This window comes from Nesoenas mayeri (assembly GCF_963082525.1).
Source record: "Nesoenas mayeri genome assembly, chromosome: 1".
In the NCBI taxonomy this organism is placed as follows: domain Eukaryota; kingdom Metazoa; phylum Chordata; class Aves; order Columbiformes; family Columbidae; genus Nesoenas; species Nesoenas mayeri.
In genome coordinates, this window is record NC_137541.1 from 137,709,725 (window position 1) to 137,719,094 (window position 9,370).

The following is a 9,370-nucleotide window of genomic DNA, read 5'->3' on the forward strand; positions in this document are numbered from 1 at the left end:
GGGGTGCAAGTTTCTAATCCAACTGGTCCCCCTCAAGTGCCTCCTCATTACACCAGAAGCCTTTCTGGGTGGCTGGACAGGCTCTGGCAGGTTTCCAGCTGCTTAGATCGAGATCTCTCCTCTGTCAGTCTGAGGTTTTGCTAGGGGTTTGCATTGTGTTAAACTTCAGGAAACACAATGAAACTGAAGATCTTTCTGTGCCAGGCTCCTGCCCTGAAGTACTTAGTCTCTAGGGAATGGAGAGCAGACAAAGAAGGAAGAGGGTACAATATCAGAGCAAAAGATCAAGCTGATAAAAGAATATATTATTCATTAAGTGTATTTCCAGGACTAGTAACAGAGAGAGTGTGGGAACAGGGCTTACAATGGTCTTAGGTACAGTTTAAAAAAAATATATATACCCATTTCTATCTCAACTTTTTTGATAGCTGTTTACTTCGTTTGGGATAGGAATCAGTCTAGCTACCATTTTTGAAAGTGGGTATATTTATATGTTCCCACTGATTTCACTGATGATGACAGGACACACGTGATTATGTAAGTGCATGCACCTCCTCTGAATCTGAGGCTCCCCTGAGCCAAAGGAGTTCTCCCTACAGATTTTGTCCCCTCTTTGAATCAGCTGTCCATTGACTAAGGGGAAAAAAACCAGGACAGAGATTCCCAAGCTGCACTATGGCAGCCAACATTTAAAAAAAAACCCCTTTTGGTAGGGTTTGGGATACCTGCTACTCATTGCAATGCCCATGGAGAGACCTGCAGAGCTCTGAATTTATTTCTGAAGTCAGTGGTGGCTGAGGTCCTTCCATAAGACCTGCCTGTTAAATGGGCTCAGGACAGAGACCAGAGCTGCTCTCACCCATGATGACATTTCTCTCTGGTGGTGCAGACGTCAGAAACTAATCTGGATGCTGCCTTCCCCAACCTGCCAACTTTTCTCTTATTTCTACTTTTCATAGTAGCCAAATCTGCTCAGAGTAGCTCACAGAAGACCTCCTAGCTGTATATTCACACTGTGAGGCTCCTGCTGTCTTTTGGAGATTGTCTCGCATTCCCAGACTGCTGGAGAACTCATAGGATGCTGCATTAAATGCACTGGAGTGGGAAGGAGCTGGGGAACAGCATTTCAGCTCAGGGACCTGGGCCTCCAGCACAGAGATCATGAGAACTAAGTGGCTAGCACCAAGGGCATCCCCTTCTGACACCATTTACACCCCCTGGGTTTTTCTTCCCCATGTGAGCCCTCTCTTCAAGCCCTTATTTGGGAAGCAAAGCAGAGTGAACCAGCCCTGTGAGGGGCTGGTGGCTGCAGAGCTACCCCATATTTCAAAGTGGGTACTAGAACCCTTCTGCTCAAAACTGAGCATGGGAGCAGCGAAACAAGTAATCTGTAGCTTGAGCCTCTGCAATTGCTTTCTATCCCCCTCACCACCCCAAGTAGAGGCAACTCTGCACTGTCAGACAAAATTAAACTTTCTCTTTATTCTCCAGTCTAATCTCTCCCTGCACAATATGATCCTGAGGTTTAATCTGATTGTGATCCTTCGTATCACACTGTAACAAATGGCCCCAGATGCCCAAGCTAAGCAGTTTAATGAGACACCGTGTTGGCTATTGAATGAAAAGCGAAGGAGATACTGCAAACAAAGGCATTGCTTGCTTAGCCCCATGCTCTCGTGTACAGGCTGCAAGGAAACGCTTGTGCAACCATTGTGCCTCCTACAGGCCACCACATCTGGGAAAGGAAGAAAACCTGCCTTTCTGCAAGAGTTTAGATGGACACCTGTATTTGACTAGGCAGGGTAGGTGGGTGCTGTGTGACTAGCAGCCCTGAGATGCAAACACAACGTTTGCTGGCCATAGGTGTCTGAATGCACAATACAGCAAATGCAGTTTGTCTTTGTTCAGATGTTATTACATCTGATCGAAACATAAGAGCCTGAGACATACCACATGGCAAATCAATATCATTGTTTCTTAATCCAAATGCAATCAGACAGGTTTTTATTTTCTTTCTGCCTAGATAAGACCCACCCTCCCCACTCAGAACTGCAGCCATAATGTAATTCCCTCTCAGTGGCTAATGGCATTCATAAATTATGCTCAAGACCTATTGTTCATTTAAGCCTTTTTGCTGCTATTAGCACTGGTCACTGATCTGTTGCCTCTCCAGTCTATGGTGTGTTAATGATATAGCTAAAAAACAGCCAAGCTCTTCAGCTTAGTGTTAAAAAGCCAGATTTGTGTTACAAGGAGGGACAGTGTCTACTACTGATTCAAGGGAAAGAAGTGGGGGAGAAAGAGCATCCAAAGAAAGCTGTTGACTGGGGAGAGCAAAGAGGAACTCGCTGAAACAGATTCATTGATTCTAGCCTAAGCTCAGGTCTCACAGAGGTGATGAATCTGTTGGCTCACAGCCTTGGGAATTCAGTTCACTTCCAAGACAACCGGACCACGGCAAGACTTTCAACCAGCCTAACCTGGCTTGCCAAAGGAAATAATTGACAATAGTCATTCCTCCTTTGAAGTCACAGTTATTTTTTAAGGGAACTTGACCCTTGGGTGTTCTTTCCTCTTCGGCACAGGGGATGTGCTGCATAGGTCAGTACTATCTGTGTGACATGCCATTAGAGGAGATACTGACAAATCCCCATCTGGAGTGCTGCAAACCACCCTGGTTATCCATGCTGAGATGAATTACACTTGGAAAAGGCACAAAGCAAGAATGAAACAGAGGTTTTATCAGAGAAAAAGAGACTACAAGTGTTTGGCAATCTGGTCATGCACAGCTAAAGCCAAGGGAGCTTATGATTACCCTTGTGATGGTTGCACAGACAGCAAACCCTACAGAGGGAGAACAGCAGCTGGACTCTGTTGGTACAAACCAGATAATGCTGGCTGTGAACAGACTTAGGCTGAAAGTTCAAAGGAAGCTCCTAATGATCTGTGCAGGTCTGAAGCAGGCCTGCCTGAGGAACAGGGTGGCAAAGTATCTAAATGCCTTTGAAACAGCTCTTGGCTCATCTGGGGGAAAGGACCAGAGAGAGCAGTGGATGGATTCAGTGGCTGAGGAGGTCCCTCCCAGCCCTGTGTCCTTACCCTTTTAAAGAGGGATCATACGAAGTCACCACTAGTTATTCATTTCCTTAAAAATCCTTTTTACAAGGGTTGTTTTTTTTTTTTTTTTAATTTCTCCTGAGCTGCATTTTTCTTTTTGATTCATCACTAGCTTGGAACCAGACTTCCATAAGGTCTCTTGAATTAATAAAACTCCTTCCCTTGTAAGCGTTACCTAGCTGCTTCGAGTTACAGTGCATGCATCCTTGCCTCTCAGGCCTCCAGCCATGTCAGTCACAGTATTGCCTTCAGAAGAGGCCATGACCTGGCCTTTATTGCTGGGGTGAGGTTCAGAAGCAGGTGGGTCTAAGGCAGCCTGATGTTGCGGCAGAGGAGGTTTGGCTGTTTGGGTTGCTGGATAACAAATGGTGCCCATCTCCTCCAAGGCAACAGCAGAAGCTGACAGGTCAGATGCAAGTGGATGGTGGCTTGGGCTCAGGCTCTGGACCACCCCACATGTAAAGCCGTGCCCTGCAAGGCTGCAGGAGGCTTGATGCACATTTCTTGGAGCTGTTGGCCTCTGTAGCTGCCTGGTTCCAAGAGTGGCTTCTCTAAGGAAGGAAACAAGAAGATATTTAGCTTTTTAATTCAGAAAATTTTACATTGCACAAAACACAGTTGTGCAGCTGGTAATTACCACCACCCAGGGGAGCCTGAGAAGATGCCATTCTTTTTTCTAATTACTACAAAGCCTCTCAATCTGATTAATTCTTTCCTTGATGCATTTCCTTGTAATTTCTATTTGTGAGGATGCTACGGGTAAATTAGAGAATCTTTCCTGTGAAAAATACATTCTGCACTCTCCACAGGCCTAGTCTCTGGTAGCATCTGTGCATTCCTCATCATCCATCCAGGAGATGCTTTTAAAACCAGACTCTGATCCTGTCCTTTCTTTCAGACCAAAGGCATTGCTTGGAGCAGAACCGACAAATATCTGTGTCACAAGAAAAGTATTCTCCATTTCTTTGTGCTGTAACACGAAGGCTAAAATATTAACACATTTGCTACCTGGAGCTGTTTAATTTCTTTTGAAACTGTGCATCTTCCTCCAGCCAGAGAAGTCAGACCCCATAGAGATTAAGGACACCACACACATCCTATGGCAATACCAGGGAGCTGCAGCACACATGGCAGATGTTGGCCTGATAGGCCAAGTGGGATCTCAGCATGTTTTGAATGTTGGTGATGTGTGTCTCATGTGACATTGTAAGGGTCTCAGATAAGAGTCCTAAGCAGAAATACTACTTTTATCTACTACTTTAATACTACATTTATCTTTAAAAACACCAATCCTAGCATTGGTAGGGAGAGAAACATTCAGCAGAATTAGCCTATTATCTCATCTATCACTGTCCATGACCCAGTTTTGGTCAAAGGGGCCAGGCTGCTCCCACTGAGAATGTAGTTTGCAAGGTGATCTAACTTCAGTGCTGGGCATCACTCCAAACTAAAGATGGAGCATAAGGGTAGATGGACTGTAATAGCCTTCGTGTACACCTGGTTCCCGTGACACAAAGGAGATACGATGTTCTCTCAGAAATGACCATGTCCACCAGAGCCAAAGGCGTGGAACCAGAAAATCTATTCAGAGAAAAATCTCCCAGAGCAATGGGGTTGATGAGGAGAAGGAGAAAAAGAGGGAAAAAGAGGCGCTGGGGAGGTAGGCACATGTAGGAGTCATAGTCACATTGCCTTCTCACCAGGTCCATGGCCCAACCCCATGGAGAGAGGGCAGGACATGTGCTCTGATGGAGCAGGGTGATGGCTATTCCCGCAAGTTCCCTCCTTCCCAGAACTCTGCCTGCACTTTGCTTGTCGGTGCTCTCCCCAAAACAAGGCTGTTGGGAATTACTGCAAGCCCATCTTTTGCTGCAGAAAGCATTAAATCCATAATCTGCCTCTTGGAGTGGTTCCAAGAGTTTAGAGACTTTTTACCCAAGTCTTGCTATTTATTAGAAAGCTCTCCCGTGGTCTCTTTCCTTCTGGCAACAGAATTTAGCATTAAATCAATTGAGTTCATTTGCCTCAGTTCAATACTAACTAATAAATGCTGATTTTAAGAGCAAGTGAGAGCCTGGTTCCGTGTGCATGTTTGAGAGACATTGCCCTCTAGTGACTGTAAAAGTAATAGACCAAGATTTTTGTAGAGTTTGTATGGTAATAGGAACACATTTCAAGTTGAAATTTCTGATAGGTAGAGCAATGGTGTCTGTGGTGAGTGCTGAGAATGCCCCATAGCTGTAAAGAGGTGCTTAGCACCCAGCATGAGCCATCTCAGGAAAGCATCCCTAGTTCCAGCTAAGGCTCCAGGACAGTGAGGATCACACACACCTCTCCTGCACAGCCAGCAGCTAGCAACAAGCTGAGGGTACCTTGAAAAACATCCTCAGTTAGCACTCAGCCTGAATGCCTTCACCTTGTGCAAAGGCAACATGGCCAAGAACTCAGATGTGAGTCAGTGATCATTCTCTCAGAGCTTCTGTTTCCATGTCTCCTGAACAGAGGATTTCTGTAAACACTCACAGAATCACAGAATGGTTGGGGTTGGAAGGGATCTCTGGATATCATCTAGTCCCACCCACCTGCTAAAGCATGTTCACCCAGAGCAGATTGCACAGGGATGTGTCCAGACGGGTTTTGAAGGTCAGCAGAGAAGGAGACTCCACAACCTCTCTGGGCAGCCTGTTCCAGTGCTCTGGCACCCTCAAAGTAAAGAAGTTTCTCCTTATATTCAGATGGAACCACCTGTGTTTCAGTCTGTGCCTGTTGCCCTTCATCCTGTCACTGGGCACCACTGAAAGGAGTCTGGTCCTATCCTCTTGACACCCACCCTTAAGATATTTATAAACATCGATGAGATCCCCTCTCAGCCTTCTCTTCTCCAGGCTGAACAGACCCAGCTCTCTCAGTCTCTCCTCATAAGAAAGGTGCTCTAGGCCCCTTAATCATCTTCATAGCCTGCCACTGGACTCCCTCCAGTAGTTTCTTGTCCTTCTTAAACTGGGGAGCCCAGAACTGGATGCAATATTCCAGATGCGGCCTCACCAGCGCAGAGTAGAGGAGGAGGAAAACCTCCCTCGACCTGCTGGTCGCACTCTTAGTGCACCCCAGGATGCTGTTGGCCTTCTTGGCCACAAGGTCGCCTTACTCCTCAATGCACCCTATGTATCTTCACAGAGATGAATTTCAATTTCTCCCTCTTTTGCTTATGTGAATATTTTGGGAATGTCTGCTATTCTGGAGTGCTGTGCTTCACATGCATGCAAGACAGTTCCCTTTTGGCTGCTGTTTGCCCCTTCTTGTTTTAGGGACGATAATTCAGGTAAGGAGGGAAAGCAAAACTGAGAGGTGAGAAGTCACAGAGAACCATAGAGAAATATGAAAGTAAGGAATTCTTTTTCCTTCCCTGACAGAGCAAATATTCATGAAAGCAATTAAAAAGAGAGGGAGAACAAATGGACATTCCTTCCAGATGCTCTGAACAAAGATAAAGCTTTAGATTAAATTAACATTCTTCAACAAAGTCTGTATTTGCCAAGAAGCTCACTTTGTTTTAGAGAAAAATTTAAAATATGAAATGCAAAACTTATTCTGTAACCAAACAATATGATATCCTTTTTTGCAGGAAAACCTTGGGATAACGGCCTGATTTTTGCAATCAGGCTGGATGTGTAAATGAAAGCTATTTGCAGAAAGTTTACCATGATAATAAATGCAATAAGTACATTTGGCAAAATTGTTTTTTTTTATCAGAGACTTCCTGCACAACTCTCCTACCACCACAAAAAAAAAAAAACCCACACCCAACCAGACCTGCACTAGATTATATAAAATAGTATGTAGTATGCCCCCCACCTGTCTCTGAGAAGGAATAATGTCTTGTATTCCACCACTGCAATGAACAAGTAAGTTCTTCCTTCAAAGCCTTTTCCCTCATGCTTTGCTAGTGGCCAGCTGTGTCATGTCTTCTTGTTCTGAAGAAAAAGCTGGGAATGGTTCCTGTGCCTTTATGGTCAGTAGCAATGTACCTTCCAGGGCAGATCTTTAGTTATATATGGTCATGATGATATTTCCTGTGGCAGCATATGCTAGCTGATGCATTTGCCTGTGCATCAACAAGAAAAGAGAGAAAAAAAAGCAGAAGCCTGTCGTTCTGTGCTTACTTGGTGCCTTAGCTGATTCATTCCTGGCTGTGAGAGGCTGCTGCCCTGACAAAGCGGCAGCACCTTCCACCTCATGGCTCTGCAGCACACGGTGTCTGCCCACAATTTCACCCCTTAGCAGGCTGTGAACAGCAGCAATTGAGGACTCTGACACACAGCTGCAGCTAAGTTAAGTTATCACCACCAAAACGCTTTTCCCCCCAGCTACAAAGGGAGATAAAACTTCAACAGCCACAACTAAATCCCAAACGGATCACGCATCAGGGCCCTAGAATATCAAATTTGAGATTAAGAGCCCTGAACATTTCTCACTGTCTTTTCAAACTGCTTTTGCCTTCCTCCAACTTCAGAAGCTTCAACTGCAAGACAAACTCAAGACAAAACAGGAGACATTACTTCATAATCTCAGCTGCCGGACTCTGCTCAGCAGATTGGCACCTCTTTGCTCTTTACAAAACAGCTCTGCTCACCAGAAAGAGGAAAGCCACGCTTCAACAGCGGGAGTGTTGTCAGGAAACTGCCACTTGTGCCACATTTAGAAATGAGCCCAGAGAACAAAGGTTTAGCAAGAGAAGTTACCTGTTCAAAACAGTTCCACATGATGTGGTTACCCGTGTGGAAAGGTGACTTGGTGGGTATCCTCAGGTCCCGAGCAAAGAGGGTGCTGGTTTCATGGGAGGGTCAGGTCTGCACACAGTTGGATCTGACGCAGGAGACCAGTGCAAGAATGACCATGAAGTTGGGATCCTGCCTGACTCAGATCCTCTCTGCTAAAGAATTAACTGTAGAAGAAAGCCTCCTTTTATACTCGGGTGAAGGATAGGGAAGCAAGTAACAAGAAACAGACTATTTCAGTTGGAAGGGACCTACTGAAACCATCTAGTCCAACTGCCTGACCACTTTAGGGCTAACCAAGCTAAAGCATGTTATTAAGAGCATTGTCCAAATGCCTCTTACACACTGACAGGCTCGAGGCACTGACCACTTCTCTGGGAAGCCTGTTTCAGTGTTTGACCACTCTGTTAGTAAAGAAATGCTTCCTCATGTCCAGTCCAAACCTCTCCTGACTGGTGCAGCTTTGAACCGTTCCCACACATCCTGTGACTGGATCTCAGGGAAAAAAGCTCAGCACCTCCCTCTCCATATCCCCTCCTCAGGAAGCTGCAGAGAACAATGAGGTCGCCCCTCAGTGTCCTGTTCTCCAAACCAGACAAACCCAATATCCTCAGCCACTCCTCATAGGACATTCCTTCCAGCCCTTTCACCAGCTCTGTTGCCCTCCTCTGGACACATTCAAGGATCTTCACATCCTTCTTAAATGGTCGCTCCCAGAACTGCCCACAGCGCTCAAGGTGAGGCCACGCCAATGCTGAACACAGTGGGATAATCACATCTTTTGACCAGCTGGTCATGCTGTGTTTGATGCACCTTGGGATGCAGTTTGCCCTCCTGGCTGCCAGGGCACAGACTGCTGACTTGTATTGAGCTGCTGTCAACCAGGACTCCAAAGTCCCTTTCTGCAGGGCTGCTCTCCAGCCATTCGTCTTCCTATCTATATTTGTGCCAGATGTTAACTCTACCCTAGGTGCAGAATCCAGCACTTGGATTTGTTAAATTTCATTTCATTAATCATTGCCTAGTGCTTCAGTTTATCTAGATACAAGGCCTCTTTTCCCTCAAAAGAGTCAACAGCACCTCCCAGTTTGGCATCATCAATAAACTTGCTAATGGTACATTCAACATCCAGATTGTTGATAAATATATTGAACAGAACTGGCCCTAGAACTGAGCCCTGAGAAACTCCACTGGTGACTGGTCGCCAGCCAGATTGCAAGCCCATTCACCACAACCCTTTGAGCTCCGCCCCTAAGCCAGTTCTTCACCCAGCGCACCGTGAACCCACTCATCCCACAGCTGGATGGTTGGAAGGATGCTGTGAGGTATAGTACCAAAATCCTCACTAAAATCCAGAAAAATCTACATACATTGCTTTCCCTTCACTCACTAGGCAGGTGGCCTTATCATATTAACAGAATAATATCAAATTAGTTAAACAGGACTTTCCCTTTGTGAACCCATGCTGACTGTGC